The sequence below is a fragment of the Callithrix jacchus genome, chromosome 18 (assembly GCF_049354715.1).
Source record: "Callithrix jacchus isolate 240 chromosome 18, calJac240_pri, whole genome shotgun sequence".
In the NCBI taxonomy this organism is placed as follows: Eukaryota; Metazoa; Chordata; class Mammalia; order Primates; family Cebidae; genus Callithrix; species Callithrix jacchus.
In genome coordinates this window covers 13293837-13310307 of record NC_133519.1, presented here as the reverse complement: position 1 = coordinate 13310307, position 16471 = coordinate 13293837, and positions in this window count along the sequence as shown.

Sequence of the window (16471 nt, the reverse complement as noted above, 5' to 3'; positions counted from 1 at the left end):
GCACTCTGGCTTGAATTGGGGTCAATACGGGCAGGAGTGGGAGAGGACCTCCAACTCTGTCTTCCCTATGTCAATTGGCCTGAAGCAGCATTGCTTGTGACCAATTCTGAAATGTCTTTTGTAAACACAGTCCTTTGCCTCTGGTCCCCTTCAAGGCCCTGACGGGTCTCTTCGTGCACCTCTCCCTCTGTGAGTGCCATCTGCTCCTCCTGATCTAGCCCCACTCAACATCCATCCTCCCTCACACATGTATGCACACACATACACACACATGCAAAACACTTCCTCACATGTACAGGTGCCTACGCACAAATGCACACACATGCGTACATGCATATGTACATATGGAAGAAAAAAGAGAAGAAATATTGATGAATAGATTAATAAAACAGGAAGGAAAAAACAAATATATTTTGAAAATACACTTTCCCACTAACTGCTTCTGCAATCAGTTTAGTTCTAGGCATATTTTTATGTAAAAGCTGTACTTGTACTTACCTTCCCTTAAATCTTGTCTCTTTCTTCCTCTTCCATCTCCATTGAATTCTCTGCACTTTTTTCCAGAACACATTCCCCATACCACGTGTTTGAATTGTCACTCTATTTCTGCAAAAACAGTGGCTTTCTACAGAAAAATGCATGTGCTTCTTAAGTATGACCTTTGAAATTCAACAGAAATTATTTCCAACTGCTTTTCTAAGGTTTACCGTTCATCCTTCCCGTGACGCCCATGTTCTTGTTGCACTGAGCAACTCACTTTGCACAGACATAACTTACACGTGTGTATCTTCATGCCCTTGTTTTTTCTGGGAAGCTGTAAGTAGAATTTACTATCCATAGCTCCGTATCCAGAATACTGTAAGTCTTCAATGAAGAGTGGCTCACACCTGTAATCCCAGCATTTTGGGAGGCTGAGGTGGGTGAATCATGAGGTCAGGAGTTCAAGACCAGCCTGGCCAACATAATGAAACCCCTTATCTACTAAAAATATTTTTAAAATTAGCTAGGCATGGTGGCAGGTGCCTGTAATCTCTGTTACTCGGGAGGCTGAGGCAGGAGAATCACTTGAACCTGGAGGCAGAGGTTGCAGTGAGCTGGAATCGTGCCACTGCACTCCAGTCCAGGCAGCAATGTGAGACTCTGTCTCAAAAAGATAAAAAAAGAATAGCTTCTAAGTGTTGCCGTTACTACTAATGCTGCTGTTAGCACCACTGCTAACTGCTGTAATCACTTCCTAATCACTACTATAAAATCGGGCTAACTGATGTTATAGCTCTTTCCAAGTAATGGGAAACGATCTGTTACTTGAAATCACAAACCTAGACCCAGCGAAGTGGCTCATGCCTATAATCTCAGCAATCTGGGAGGCCCCGGAGGGACAATCACTTGAACCTAGGAGTTTGAGACCAGGCAGGACAACACGGTGAGACCCCATCTCTAAAAAAAAAAAAAAATTACAAACTTGGTCTCAGTTCAGTAATGAACTATCCAGTTGGAAAAACAATATCAATGCCAAATTTGATTGATTGATTTTTTTTCAGACAGTCTCACTCTGTTGTTCAGGCTGGAGTGTAGTGGTGCAATCATGGCTCACTGCAGCCTCAACGTCCTAGGCTCAAATGGTCCTCCCCACTCAGCCTACTGAGTAACTGGGACTACAGGCATACACCACCATGCCAGGCTGATTTTTGTATTTTTTTGTAAAGACAGAATGTTCCTGTGTTGTCCAGGGTGGTCTTGAACTCCTGGCCTAGGGTAGTCTGCCTGTCTCAGCCTGCCAGAGTGCTGGGATTACAGATATGAGCCATTGTGCGCCACCCCAAATTTGATTGAATGGTGTGTTTATCCATGTCTCTGATCCAGTGGGCTGGCCAGCACAGCAGAGAAAGGGAGCCTGGTTCTTTTACTCATTCTCCACCTAATGTCTGTCCTTCTCCAGCTTTCTAAATGTATTTTCTGAATGGAGAGCAAAGAAGAGGCTTAGATTGACATGTAGGCGCAATTTCTTCTGATACTGGGGCAACCAGGAAGCAGACTCCAATTTCTGACTCCTCCTCTCTTGGGCATTTTAGTGTCTCCCCTCTGTCTGTGATGTGAATGATATCTCTCCAGGGTAGATTTCCCAAAGTCCAGTCTTGGGTCTGGAATCTTCTCTTAGATAAGGGATAAATGGCTCAAGACCACTTGGTCCTTCCAATGTGAACCACATCTGGTCATAGAAAGCACTGATGCATCATTTGACCTATGCTTACAGAGAAACCAGAAACTCATCTTTGCTTAGATGACAAAACTGGTTTCATTTCCGCCATGTTTCCTAAGGGAAGAGTTGGGTCCTCTTTCTGCATACCCCCCATATCAGGGATTCACCTGCAGACTCCTCCCTGGGAGGACAAAGAGGGCAGGATCCTAAGCTTCTAGTCCCAGGAAATTCTCTTTCTTCTTTTTATTTGTCAGAAATGTAGAGGATCTTTCTTATCCACCACAAGTCTCAATTTGATAAAATACTTATCTGTAACTTTCACAGAATGAAACTCCAAACCTTGAGACTGGAGCAAATGTTTAATAAAATGTAAAGTGTATATATATATATATACACACACACATATACATTTATGTATGTATATATACACATTTATGCATACATACAATTAAATCTCTATATATGTAAATAGGGATTTAAAATATGATGACGGAGGTGACAGTTATCCATGGGGAAAAGATAACAATTGAGTATCTAATGTTAGAAAATTTTGTGAACTGAAAAGAAAATGAAAACCTTCATTTAGTATTAGATGCAAGACAAATTCCATAGGATTAAATATTTTAAGGAAATCAAATTATAAAGAAAGAAGTCCGTATAGCTAAATGCTTATCTTCTCTCAGGACTGAGAACAACATTCTAAATTTAAAAACAAAGAAATTATAAAGAAAAATAGACACAAATACATGCATATTAAATATTTTTCTAGAGAAGAAAACAAAATTAATAGCGAAATAATTTTTTGGAATATTTTAATATATATGAAATATGATAGACTAATACCTTATTATATAAGTGTGTATTAAATTTTACATATGTATAAATTTCTTAAACAAAATATTTTATACAGCTACAAACTTAAAATGATATGCTGGTGAACACCCCACATGTATTTTCCACTCAAATTAAGAAATAAATCATCAGAAATATGATGGAAACCATCCCCTTATATATTTCTTCTACCTGGCTCATATTCAGGATTCTGGATTTTTGTTTTTCTTCCTGTGTGATGTATACACTTTTCTGTGCTTATTTAACCTTAACTTATAATTTATTTATGTCAAAAGTGTAATAATTCCCTTATACTTAACTATGTTTGTACTTAGCTACAGTTTATAATTTTTTAATATTCATTATAATCTGTATTTTTAATTTTCTAAAAGTGATCTACTCCGTGACTTTGAGACGTTTACCTACGTTAATACAGGTGACTCGACTTCATCTTCATTTATTCTCACTATTGTATAGCATTTCAGCCCAAGAATATTCATACTTTACTTATGCATTCGCCTGAAATTGGATACCTACCAATTTCACTTTGTGCTTTATAAAAAGTGCTACTTTCTAACATTCTTACACATCCCTTGGAAGCTTTGTATCTAAGGCATAGACTTACAAGAAGAATCAGCAGGTCATTCAGTGTATCTGCCTTCAACTTGACTAGACACTGCGAAATTACTCTTCAAAAGTCCTAAGTCTGTACACTCCCATCAGAGTACATGAACATTTCTGTTTCTCGACATCAACGAGAAGAATAAACAGTGAAAATTCTTCAATCTCACCAAGGTGGTGGATGTGAAGTTATATGCCGTCAGAGTTTTTCTTGCTTTTCTCTGATTCCTAGCAAGGTTGAAAAGCTTTTTCAAAAACTTATTGGTTGTCGGTTTTTCAGGTTTTCACTTCTGGAAATGAATTTTCATGTGTTTTTCTAATTTTTCCTTTGAGCCATTGCTTTTTTCTCACTGATTTGTAGGGTGCTTTATTTAGATACTTATTTGTTGTCAATTATATGTGTTGCAAATATCTTTTCATAACCTGTATTTTCATCTTTTGTCATGTTTTCTGGTTAAAGAAAATTTAATATAACCAAACTCATGGGTTTTTGTTTATTTATTTCGTGTTTGTCTCTGATGCGAACATATGTATATTATTTAGGAAACCTTGTCCATTAAAAGCCCATAAGGTTCATCTATTAAAAATCAGTTTAAAACTTTTTAATATATTTTCAAAGTTTTGTTTACTACATTAGTCCTTTGATTCATGGAATTTATTTTAATCATGTGGTGTGAAGCAGACGTATTTCTTCACTGCCCAAATGAATAAACAGTTGGTATGGTACCATTTACTGAACTGATTACTCTTAACCCTGTAATCTTTTCTGTAATCCTGCCTCTGACACATTTCAGGGGTTTATACATTCATGAATTATTTTAGTTCCTATAACCTGTCACATTGTTCCTTAATCAATTGCCCACAGTCTTAATGACAATTGCTTTATAATTATGCTTGATGTTTTGTGAGATAAGTTCCCATGTCTTCTTCGTGGTTATCCTGTCTATCTACACTTGGCCTCTTGCTGTGTCTGTCAGGCAAGTCATAGAATCAGCTCCTTCAGTTCCATTGGTCTCCCTCTTGCAGTTTTTATTAGAATTACATGGAATCCACAAGTTGGCTTGTAGAAAATTAACCTTTTTAAGACAATGCTTCTTTCAAGCCATGGCTATAACGTAGCGTTCTGTTCGTTATGGTCTACTTCAATGCCTTTCAATACAATGCTGTTTTGTACGTTTGTTTGTCTTTTGAGATATTGATTCCTGTCTCATACTTTTGTGGCTGATATCTATGGTTTTATTTTTAAATAACAATTTCTGATCATTGGTGTAGATGTGTTCTATATTATAACAGCTTCAGTCAGGAAACATCTTTTATGCCCAAACAAAGAACCACAAAATAATTTTCACTACTCTCTGTGCCTTTGATGCCTGTTTCACAGCTTAACACCCTAACTATGAAAGGTAAGTACTAAGTAGTGAGCGTTTCCAATTTGCTTCCTTATAATATCAGAGTTAACACCGTTGAATATTTAGATTTTCATATTTTTATGATAAGCTCCATGAAAAAAAAGCCTGAAAATTGGAATCACTTGGTCAAAGTATGTGCACCTTCTACACTGTAATTATTTTAACTCACGAGTAAACATTATCTGAATGAATCAATTGCCAGTTTGCCTTTCAGAAAGGTATTCCAACCAGAGCACATTTTCCCTCCCACATCCACCTTCGGTTTGTAAAAATTTTAGTTCTTTGCCTATTTAATATGAACGCATATGTTTGATAGAAAAATAAAATGTCTTCTTATACATGTATTTTTTATCTATAAATTTAACATTTTGTATTGCCTGTTTATCTCTTTTGTCCATTTTTTTCCTAGAATTGTTTTCTTATTAATTTTTAAAGGATATTTGCATGTTAACCGTGTAGTCTTATTCTTGGGATAGGTGATGTAATTTCCCCTCAGTTGGCCATTTCTCTTTCAGGAGTGTTTATATGTTGCTCTTTTCCACATGACGTTTTTATTCAGAAGTAAATAAACATCACATTTTCCTGTGGTATCATGGTTTTGGGAGCCACCAGGCATAAGAACTAATGAACTATCCTTTGCTATTTTAAAAGTGTTATTTAATAATGTATGTTACAAAAAAAGGATCTAATGGGTGAAAAAAATGACCCATTAACATACACGGTGCTGATTCCAAAGCATAAAGTAAATACCACTCAGTATGAAGTCCGGGTGATTCTTTAGAAATTAAACATTTCCAAAAATGTGTCAATCAGTAACCGGGTTATAGACGGACATAGAAACAATTAGAAAAATATTATCACGGTTATGCCTACGTGGGACATAACGCTTTACTTTGGATTTGCCTCATAGCTACATTCTAGATCCCAGCCACATCTACTTCAGTCTTGATAACAGAAGACCTAAAAAGCCAGTCACTTGCTTAATAAAAATGTGATAAAATTTAAGTCATTGACACTTACAATTAAGGCAAGCAGATCGAGCTTTATGAGGTTATAAACATGCTGCCAATTTGCCTTCCAGATCTGAATCAGATTGATAGACATATTGGGTACCACATCACCAGAGGCGTGGATCATGTGGTCCCTCAGGCCAAGAATCCTAAGAAGCAGTGAGGTCTGCTTCTGAGTAAGACTTACCTATGAGCCAACGTATTGATATCCTGAACACTCCCATATAACAAAGCCTTTTGTAACAACCGGAGCAGGAAAAGAGGAGTCACACTCAGGCAGCATAGGTACAGATTTCTACAGGATGACATATCCTCAGCATGTGTGTTTGCATGCTCCAGGTTCTTATGCTGATGGCCTAAGTCATGTGGAACAACGATTCATAAACTCTACAGTGCTGTGGAAATGCTGGCTTCATTCCTGGCCAAAAAATAAGTGTGTGTGTGTGTGGGTGTGTGGGTGTGTGTATATATTCTTCATTCCTGGCCAAAAAACAAGTGTGTGTGTGTGTGTGTGTGTGTGTGTGTGTGTATACACTTCTAGAAATAATGATGATGATGATAAATTGTAGTATGCATAAAATGTCCAAGAAATACTTCTATGAGCTTTAAGTGTATTATCTCATTTAATATTCCTAAAAGCTCATGAAGGGGAGGTCATTAAAATCCCCATTTTACAGTCAAGGAAACTGAGGCAGAGAGATTAAATAGTTTGTCCTACATTATCTAAGTAGTATCAGAGCTAGGATTCGTCTTCAAGATGTCTGGCTCCAAAGTCCCAAAGCTAACTTCCAAGTACTTTCTCCAAGCTCAAGCTGATCTTCAGAGGTAGATCTGCTTTGAACATGTGCTCCACACAATGCACATCTAATGCACACACCACACTTAGAAACACACACACGCACACACACGTAAACAACTCCCAGCAGCAAAGCGGTGGGACACACGTGAAAAAGCTGAGAGGCTTCGATGTTTCTTTGCTCAAACCTGGATGCCTGGAGCTCATAAATTGACATTTCTAGAGGAAGAAGGAGAATGTTTGGGAGACTTCGCTTCAACAGCAAGAACGGAGAGGCAGGCACCTCTAAGAGAACACGGTGCCAGGTGGTGGTAGGAATTCGCTCCCACCCCATTTCTAAGTCGTATTCCACCTAGGAACAGCTCCCCTGAGCCCTGTGAAGAAAGGCAGATGAGAAGCTGCCAGTCACCCCCTGTCATAGGACCCATGTGGGTGTCAGGAGACAGAACATCTCATGCCCAGGCCCTGTCTCACAGCAGGAGGCAGAGCCCAAGGCCAGGATAAAAGGGCTCATGCCCAGAGCACCCCATCCACTCACCTCCTGGGTGCTGAAGGACCCCGTGCTGCCTGTGACCTCGGTAAGTGTCCACTGGGAAGAGAAGCAGGGGCTTCCGCAGAGGAATGCCCAGACCAGGACGGGAGGGAAGGCTAGGCAGGGCTTTGCTGGGGAGAAAAGGTAGAGACTGTTTAGAAATTCTGATGGAGTCCAAGCTGTGGTGCAGGAGAAAATGGAAGAACCTGGATGATTTGGATGTCTGTGCTTCATGCTCTAATCCAAATTAGTTGTGTATTTTTTAAGTGCTTCCCACTGCAGATAAGTTAAAACAAACTTTCCTTTCAGAGAGTAGATTTTAGCAACTCAACTGTGTTCCTTCCCCAAAGCCTGGACTGAGGTTATCGTTGAGACCACAGACCAGAGGAAGCGCCTGTGGAGCTTGAGAAACAGAGATACATGGCCATTACCCCTTCACCAGGAGTCAGTTGGGAACAGTGTCTGGGCATCTGTATCAGAAGCCCCAGTGTTGAACATTGAGTAACAAGTTGAAATTTATGGTTGCCAGTGTAGCAGATGGAGGAATCTGTGGGTTCTAAGACGGAGCTTCACTAGGCCTGGGTTCACCAGACCAGAAAATCTAGGGTCACGTGCCAGCTTGCTGCAACTGGCTTTCGACCTCATTTCTCCATTTATATTATAGCTTGGGATAACCAACTCATATGATGACTCTTTGCAATTCTGACTATAATATATTGTGTTTTCGTGTCAACTAAATACAGCCACTTGGGAAGCTCCTCTAAAAGGGAATCTTTATTTTTATTTTATTTATTTTGAGACAAAGTTCCTCTCTATTGCCCATGCTACAGTGCGGTGGCATGATCTTGGCTCACTGAAGCATTGGCCTCCTGGGCTCAAGCAATCCTCCAGCCTCAGCCTCCTAAGTAGTTGGGACTACAGGTGCATGCCACCATACCCAGCTCATTCTTTTTTTTGTAGAGATAGCGTCTTCTTGCTTATTTTTTAAAAAGCAGAGCCGCAGCTTTAAACTGGCTTCTAGATTGGACATTTTCAGAATTCTGAGTGGTGCAGAGGCGGAGACGTCAGTCAGATTCTGTGAATGTCAAATTGCCTTTTCCACTTAAAGGACATTAATTTTGGGCAAGTTTGTTAAGATAGTCATCCTCATTGTCTTGCTTAGTTAAAATAAGATAATCTATGCCTATTTTATAAAAATATCCTGATGATCCTATAAGATATTGTGAAAGAATCTGATAAACAATATTGGAGATAATTTCTCTCTGACTCATTTGAACAGGTTTTTAAAATGTAGCAAAAATGAATGATGGTAAACAGACAATAAGAGTGACCTCTGTGCTTGGCTCTAACTTGCTGTCTGACTCTCCTTCAGCTCCTGAGCAACCACTGCCGAGATGTCCTGCCAGCAGAGCCAGCAGCAGTGCCAGCCCCCTCCCAAGTGCACCCCCAAGTGCCCTCCCAAGTGTGCCACCCCCAAGTGCCCCCCAAAGTGTCCCCCTAAGTGCCCTCCAGTGCCTTCCTGCTGCAGTGTCAGCTCTGGGGGCTGCTGTGGCTCCAGCTCTGGGGGCTGCTGCAGTTCTGGGGGAGGTGGCTGCTGCCTGAGCCACCACAGGCGCCGCAGGTCCCACCGCCACAGACCTCAGAGCTCTGATTGCTGCAGCCAGCCCTCAGGGGGCTCCAGCTGCTGTGGAGGGGGCTCCAGCTGCTGTGGAGGGGGCTCCAGCTGCTGTGGAGGGGGCAGTGGCCAGCACTCTGGAGGCTGCTGCTGAAGTGGACCCTGCACCAAGAAGAGCAGATGTGGGTGACAGGAGTGGTCAGATAGAAATTTCCTCCTCATCTTTCTCCTCCTGGGCCTGCGTGAGTGGCTGAGATGCCCTGGTGAAGGCTCTGAGCTCTGGCCTGGAGGATCCCTCTGCCCCAGGGATCCAGAAGTTTGATTCTTCTCCCACAAACCTATGTGCTGCCCGACACCAACTGTGTTGTCTAATATGGGATCCCAAACCGCAGACTCATATTCACTCTCCAGCTCATTTCCCGCAGCCTCAAGTGAAACAATAAAGCAAAGGTCTTCCTGCCATTTATTCTGGACTGCTCCTTGCCTGCTTGTGTCTCCAATATTCTTTTCAGTGCTATCTATTTTCCTGCTTCCTGGAGGCTTTGGAAATCAGAGACTTGCTAGTCGAATGGCTAAAGGTAGGGAAGAGGGGAGAGAAAAGCATCTCTGGCTCCTACTCTGACACCTATGTCAGATGAATCACTATGTGGCTCTGCCTGGGCCCACCCTCCTGGTGTCTCAGGAACACAGAGCCTTGTGCTTTGGACTTTCTTCTGGGTCCCACTCGGTCCCCAGGGTGTGGTAGGGAGACATGTGCACCCCATTATTTCATCCATCTCCCCCTCCTCCCCTTTACAATACTGCCTACTCACTCCCAAATTTCATTCTCTTTCAGTAAAAAGAATTAGAAAATTATACATAAACTTTCTGCATCTCAGACCATTCTAACTACAAGTATGCATATAACATGTAGTAAATATGATTTTAGAAAACATAAAAATCCATAGAAAAGGAGTCAGGAGTTTAAAATCGATGTTCTGTTTTTCTCTCCCAGAGCCCCAAGTTCAAGCTTTCCAGTCAAACATTTCATTTCTATATTTTGTAAAGAAGTCCTGATTTTTCATCAACATTTTTTCAATGACAAATTTTACATCGGATTGAATAACTGTTAACTTTATTTTGTGTGCATAATGCCTCGATAATTTTATTATGAACTGGATAAGTGGGCAATACCCTACATTTACTTTTTAAACCATGAAAAGACCCCGGTGTCTGGCAGATCAGACAGCAGGAACATTTGGGAATAATCTGATGTGTACCTCACAAATGCCTTGTTTAATATTACCTCTAGGTGTCGCTGTGTCTTCGGTCAGTCACCCAAGATTCAAAGTCCCGTGAGGGAACATCCAGTACACTGATCCTCAGCCATGAGCCTGCGTCTTGACTATCTGGGGAGACTAGATGAAGATATACTCCCTTTGGCTTCAGTAACAGGAAGAACCCCTCCAAAGAATTCAACTGGCATATTAACAAGTACGGAGCTGATTGTTGGCCAAAGTGACAGATGGTACCATTCCCCGGAAGGGAAAGAATGTTCCAGTTGGGACCAGGTGCGCTCTGATCCAGGTTTCTTTCTCCCTGCTAGGGACAGGTGCTACGCAGCCATCTGAGACCGGAGTTCCATGAAAGCCTAGACTGAGTCTTTTCATAAGGTCACAAAGATTTTCTCGTATATTTTCTTCTATGACGTTTATTGTTTGAGCCCCTCAGTTAGGTTCTCGATCCATTTTGAGTTAAGTTTTTTTAATGTTAAAAGGGTCAGTTTTATTATTCTGTTTGTGGTTTTCCAGTTGCCCTAGCATTATTTGTTGAAAGACTGCTGTTTCCTCATTGAAACAGTAAAAATTTTAGCCCCCTTGTTAAAAAATCAATAACCATCGATTCACGGTTGATTGTTGACACTCAATTCTCTTCCACTGTTCTTTGTGTGTGGCCTTAGTTGACAGTTTTGTTTTAATTCTTGTTTTTTGTTTTTCTTCTCAGCATTCTGAAAATGCCATTCCAATGCCTCTGGCTTCCATTGATTTGGATTAAACATAAGCTGTAAATACTATCGGGGTTTCCTTGTAAGTGAGGAATCAGTTTCCTTTCACTGTTTTCGGGAGTTTCTCTTTGCTTTTTTCCCCGATACTTTTACTATGACGTCTCCGGATGTGAATATTTTTGTGGTTCTCCTACTTTGAGTTTGGTGATGTTGTTAAATGAATAGGTTAATGTTTTTCATCAAACTTAGTAAATTTTACATCATTATTTTGGAATTTTTTTCTGTTTTGTGTCCTTTCTCTCTATCCACTCCTTCTTGTACTCCTATTACACATATGTTGGCGTCCATATGTCCCAGATTTTCCTGAGGCTCTGCCTACTTTTATGCACCATTTTTCCTCTGTTATTTAGATTGCTTAATCTCTATCGATCCATTTCACTTGCTGATTCTCTCTTCTGCCAGTTCAATATATTATTGAGCCTCTGTCGTGAATTTTTCATTTCAATTATTTTACTTTTCAACTGCAGAATTTCAAGTTAGTTCTTTAAAAAAAAAAAAATCCTACCTGTTTATTGGCATCCTTTGTTTTATAAACATTACCATACCTTCCTTACTGCTTTAAGCAGAGTTTCCTATAATTCTTTAAAAGTGGCTACAATGGCTACTTTGGAATCTCCCTTTAAGTCCAGCCTTTGGGCCCTCTCCGGGGAACTTTCTGTTGCTTGCTTCTTTCCCTGTGTAAGGGTCATACATTCCAGTTTATTGCATGTATCATATGTTTTTTCTCTAAAAGTGGTTATTTTAGACATTAGAATGTAGCGACTCTGTATCATACTCCTCCTCTCCCCTCAGGGTGCGCTGTTGCTTGTTCACATGTCTGATCATTTAGATAGACTATATTAGTGTAGTCCATTTCTCCTGAAGTGTGTTGTCTCTGATGTGACTCCTCAGGGGGCTCAGCCCTGGGCTTGCTCATGTTACCCCGAATGACAGTAGGTTTGGCAGAGCTCTCTTTGGTTCTCTTCCCTGATTTCTGTGTCAAGCTATCTCTGTGGGCATCACACACAACTGTTAGGCTTCACTAATTGCTGACAGATTGCTTTATTATTTTTGATAATGTCTGGTACATAAATTTCTTCATAATTGGAGCCAATTAAGTCCAGGTCCCTTTGCAAGGGTGGTGCTTGAGGTCAGGTTTGAAATGTGCTCTACACCAGGGAAGACTCTGCTTAGCCCTCACTTTCCTTGGTTTTCTCTGGTAAACAAGCTGCCCTGTGGTTCAGCCTATTGCTCTTATGACTCAACACCTCCTCTTAAATGCTTGCCAACAAAATCTCTCCTGTTTACCAGATTGCCTTTAGGCTTCAAGGTCCCCACACTCTTTTCCAAATACAGTCAGTTCCTCTGGTGAGAACTTTGGAGTTCTCTGGGTTTTTGGCCTTCCTCTTCCCTGGACAAATTCTCTTAGCCACTGCTCCTGAGCTGCAGGCAGATGCCTCCCGGAGCTCACTGCTGATTCATGAGCAGAGTGCTTTCATGGGGTGGCAACCTCTTCTCTTCTTGGATCGCTTCTCCCACCATCAACCATCCACCCTACAAGTGAGCTGGGACCAAGGCCTTTGGTGTCTCAATATTCTTGCCCTGCTGCACCTGAGATAGACTTACTGCCTGCCCCATGAGTGGGAGATGGCAGAGTAAGAAAGCCCCCAATCTCTTAGAGTCCCCCTCCTAGAATTTACCCTCCATGCCACAGAACTAGGGGCAGAGGTGTAAGAAATGTTGGCAGCCTCCCCCTCACAGGAAGACACTGAAGCTCATGATCTGGAGCTGAAAGGGGATGGAGCCTTATCTGATTGATTGCATCTTCCTAGAGCGGAGCTACCGTCATGCCCAGGAAGGGATTAGGGAGGGTGCAAGTTGTGGTTCAAGTGCCACAGACTCTTGCTATTGTTACTATGATTTAGTAGATTTTCTTGAATAAAAGGTTTTTAATTTGCTGTATACCCATAGGACAATTTACGAAGACTAATTTTTTTTCAAGTATTAATTGTTTTGCCAGAGCAAGGGTGTAAGGAGATCTTCACGCCATTGTTCTGAAAGTCCTCCCTAAAGAGGTTTTTATTTCATTTGTTTTAGATTTTCTACAAGGCTTTTAAAAAAATACTCTGAATTGAGATTTTATGTATTCATAGATTTCTTTTATAATTTACTCTTTACAAGTCTTAATAAAGAGCTGTGAACAACCTAAGCTCTGAACACGGTTGTAATTATTTTATTCTAAATCTTAGAAGCTTTCTCTCCTCTTTCTCTGGATAGTGAAAGATCTACCAGTTTAATGAAGAAAACACTACACTAAGCCCTTCTTTTGCCAATGACAATTTTCTCTATTGAAATGGAAACTAAACCACTCATACCCAATGGTCTACATCAGGGGGGTCCAATCTTTTGCTTCCCCTGGGCCACATTGGAAGAAGAAAAATTGTCTTCAGCTGCACATAAAATACATTAATACTAACAACAGATGATGGGCTAAAAAAACAAAACACACAAAATTTCATAACGTTTTAAGAAGGTTTGCAAATTTGTGATGGGTCACGTTCAAAGCCGTCATGGGTAACATGCGGCCCACAGGCTACGGGTTGAACAGGCTTGGTCTAGATGAACGAGTCCGTCCTCATGTTGTCATAGTCTTGAGTACAAGTTGGGAAAATTTGTGGTTTGCATAACACCCGCCCTGAAGAAGAAAAGGGAGGATGAGATCCCTTGGCCCATCCTCCTAAGAAAACATGAGCAGGGCTGGGTTCTAAAATAAGAAATACCTATAGAAAACATTATATAGATTTTCTGAACACTCCCCTCAAATTAAACTCCTCGGGACAGTCTAGGTAAAAATATCATAATGTTCAGGAAACATAGTTGAGGCGTCCACAGTGTGATGTGGACAATCCCAACCTCACCGTAAGTGTCTGATTTTGTCATGGGCCGAGTCCATATTTCATCAGAATGAACTGACTCAGGAACATTTGAAAAGCATTCTTTAAACTGTAAAGTCATTTCCAAGTGTTTGTGATGGGGATTTTTAAAATCTTAACAATTAACAAACCTAATAACTAGTAACCGTAATGAACCATGTGTACGCTGAAATGGGACATGAAATATACAGGTCATAGCCCCATGTTTAAGGTCTTAACAATATCACATGCAAGTATAATTGTTTATGATAATAAATTATATGAATAACAAGCAATAAATGCTCTGAAAGAATTTCTCTGCCAGGCATTGTCCAGAAATTCGTTACAGAGAACATGGACTTGGACTGGCCCTTCGAAGTATTCTCAGAAGAGGAACCAGAAAATACAAAAAGGACAGAAGAAAAGAAAATAAGTGAAGAGAAGAGGGGAGGAGAGCAGAGGAGAGAGGGAGGGGATGGGAGGGGAGGGAGAGGAGGGGAGGGGAGGAGAGGAGGAGGGGAGAAGAGAGGAGAGAGGGAGGGGAGGAGGGAGAGGAGGGAGGGGAGGGGAGGGGAGGGGAGGGGAAGGGAAGGGAGGGGAGAAAAGAGGAAGGGAGGGAGGTAGGGAAGGGAAAGAAAGAAAAAAGACAGAGAAAGAAAGAACAGAAAGAAAGGAAGAAAGAAAGAAAGAGAAGGAAGAAAGAAAGAAGAAGAAAGAAAGAAAGAAAGATGGTCTGAGGAAATAGGAGGAAAGAAAAAGAGACAGAGAGGGAAAGGGAGGAAGAAAGAGAGATGGACACAGACAGACACCAGCAAAGATAAAAGCCAGTTCACCATATAATAAATCCATCTGTTCAGCAGAGGAGGAGAGAGAGCAAAAGGAAGTCCCAGAAGTTCAGCATACAGTGACGGGATAGGTTCAAGTCAGTATACACAGGGACTTGAATGCTGGCTAAAGGAATTGAAGTTTATCCTGAAGACATCAGAGCATTCTGGACGAACACTTAACAGTCAGGGAAATTATTCATAAAAGCATAAAGCAAAATAAAAGAGATTTAAAAAATATATTTGAGGAGTTACTTCAGGAATAGCCAAATGATTTGGGATACCAGAGAAATTGACCGAAGGGAAACTCAGAGGCTTGGGAGACCGAGCAACCTCATTTGAGGCTGGGGATCTGGAGAAATCTTCTGCTCAGAGCAAGAGTCTCATGAATAGAGACCAGGAAGGAGACAGGATATTCTCAGAGATGGGCTCCTGTCTTCAGACCAGGATGGGACTTCGATAATGGTGGGAGATACATCACATGAGACTCCGTCACTGTAATTTGGTACATTTGAGAGGACTAGTTCTCTTCTCAACTGCAATTCGCCTATTTGCCCGTCTGTCACTTACAATCTATGTCGCCTGTTACTTTGTCTATATTCCCTCTAGGGTGAAAGCTTTGAAACATGATATGGAGTTCTTATTTTTTCTTGTATCCAGTATACGGTGGGGACTTAATAAATATCAAATCATAGAATTATACTCACAGACACAATCTGAACCAGGAAGAGAGATGGAGTGGAATTAAAGAAGAGCATAACATTTCTGTGGTCCTGATTTTATATATATATATAATTTTTTCAAATTGCGTTTTAGGTTTTGGGGTACATGTGAAGAACACACAAGATTGTTGCAGAGGTACATACATGGCAATGTGGTTTGCTGCCTTCCTCCCCATCACCAATATCTGACATTTCTCCTCATATTAACCCTCCCCAACTCCCCACCCCTCTCTGTCCCTCCCCTATTTCCCTCCAACAGACCCCAGTGTGTAGTGCTCCCCTCCCTGTGTCCATGTGTTCGCATTGTTCAACACCCACCTATGAGTGAGAACATGCGGTGTTTGATTTTCTGTTCTTGTGTCAGTTTGCTGAGAATGATGGTTTCCAGGTTCATCCATGTCCCTACAGAGGACACCTAGCTGGACTTGTAAGTCTATCTGGAAGACAGTGCAGCTCACGGGCCTCAAACAGGCTCACTTTATGAGCTGGGCAAATCCAGATGCTAAATATACTCCATCCTATATGTGATGAAATTCACTGTACTGAAAACGAGTAGGCTTAGAAAGTTCTGTGGACAATTTATTATGGGAGGTGATCTGGGAGAGAGGTGGGGGAGGCAGAAGTACAGTTTGCCTAGAGCAGGGGCCCTAGAAAGAACCCTCAGCCCTAGACAGAGGCAGTACGGATTGAGTGCTTGCTAGTTAACCTCAAAGAAACGCATCTGTGATGTGTGAGGTGTCTGAAGCATGTTTTTACGTGGTGCAGGTCTTGGGTGGGAAAGAGGAGAGAGTGGTGCATTGAGATAGAGTGACTTTGCCTTCCCACTAATGCTTAGTGCAAGGGAAGCACTTTTGAGAAGGAATCAGAGTTATTTCTGGTATCTGAGGGAAGAAAAGAGGAGAAAGAGAAGGAGAGAGAAAAAAGGAGGAGGAGAAACAGAAGGAGAGATAAGAGGGAGTAAGGAGTGAAGGAAGAT